Source organism: Saccopteryx leptura, chromosome 5 (genome assembly GCF_036850995.1).
Source record: "Saccopteryx leptura isolate mSacLep1 chromosome 5, mSacLep1_pri_phased_curated, whole genome shotgun sequence".
In the NCBI taxonomy this organism is placed as follows: Eukaryota; Metazoa; Chordata; class Mammalia; order Chiroptera; family Emballonuridae; genus Saccopteryx; species Saccopteryx leptura.
Window position 1 is genome coordinate 66385792 of NC_089507.1, and position 892 is coordinate 66386683.

The following is an 892-nucleotide window of genomic DNA, read 5'->3' on the forward strand; positions in this document are numbered from 1 at the left end:
CTGGGATCCACCCGGCACGCCCACCAGGGGGCGATGCTCTGCCCATCCAGGGCGTTGCTCTGTCGTGACCAGAGCCACTCTAGCGCCTGGGGCAGAGGCCAAGGAGCCATCCCCAGCGCCCGGGCCATCATTGCTCCAATGGAGCCTCGGCTGCGGGAGGGGAAGAGAGAGACAGAGAGGAAGGAGAGGGGGAGGGGTGGAGAAGCAGATGGGCGCCTCTCCTGTGTGCCCTGGCCGGGAATTGAACCCTGGACTTCCGCACGACAGGCCGACGCTCTACCACTGAGCCAACCGGCCAGGGCCTCCGAGTTGGGTCTTTGTGTCTCCGTTGTCCTCACACCCGGCAGGACTTGTCCACAATTCCCAAGACAGAAACTTAGCAGTTAAGGCTCTCTCTTTTGATCAAGTCTAATTTGCCACTCTGCCCAGTTAGTATTTCAACCTCTTTCTTACACCGTAAGACCTAAAGTATAAATCTAAACTTTGTAGTATTTAACTGTAAGGCATTTTATTATTTAACCCTTGCCTCCCTACTTGTGGCCTCATATGTGATCATAAAAATGCAGCACTCAGGGCTCCTACTGCAGGAAGCTTAACTGACTGACGGCCTCAGATGCTGTCCTCATGGATCCACTCGGGTTCACATAAAAGCCACGTTTCCCGCAGGCTTTACTCAGCCAAAGTCTGAGTAGAAAACTCAAAATTTGGCAAATTCTTCATCATTTACCAAGATTCAACTTTACCTGGCCTGTGGTGGCTCAGTGGACAGAGTGTCGACCTGGACCACTGAGGTCGCTAGTTTGAAACCCTGGGCTTGCTTGGTCAAGGCCTGTATGACAAGCAATCAGTGAGCAACTAAAGTGAAGCTACTATGAGTTGATACTTCTCGCCA

The 892-nt window shown here is 52.6% G+C and overlaps 1 non-coding gene across 1 annotated transcript; it reads right to left on the reverse strand.

Moving 5' to 3' along the window:
- Positions 1 to 226: 226 nt before the first annotated feature.
- Positions 227 to 302, reverse strand: TRNAD-GUC (transfer RNA aspartic acid (anticodon GUC)). Its single transcript has one exon. It is a non-coding gene; the product is annotated as a tRNA-Asp (tRNA).
- Between the last annotated feature and the right edge of the window lie 590 nt (positions 303 to 892).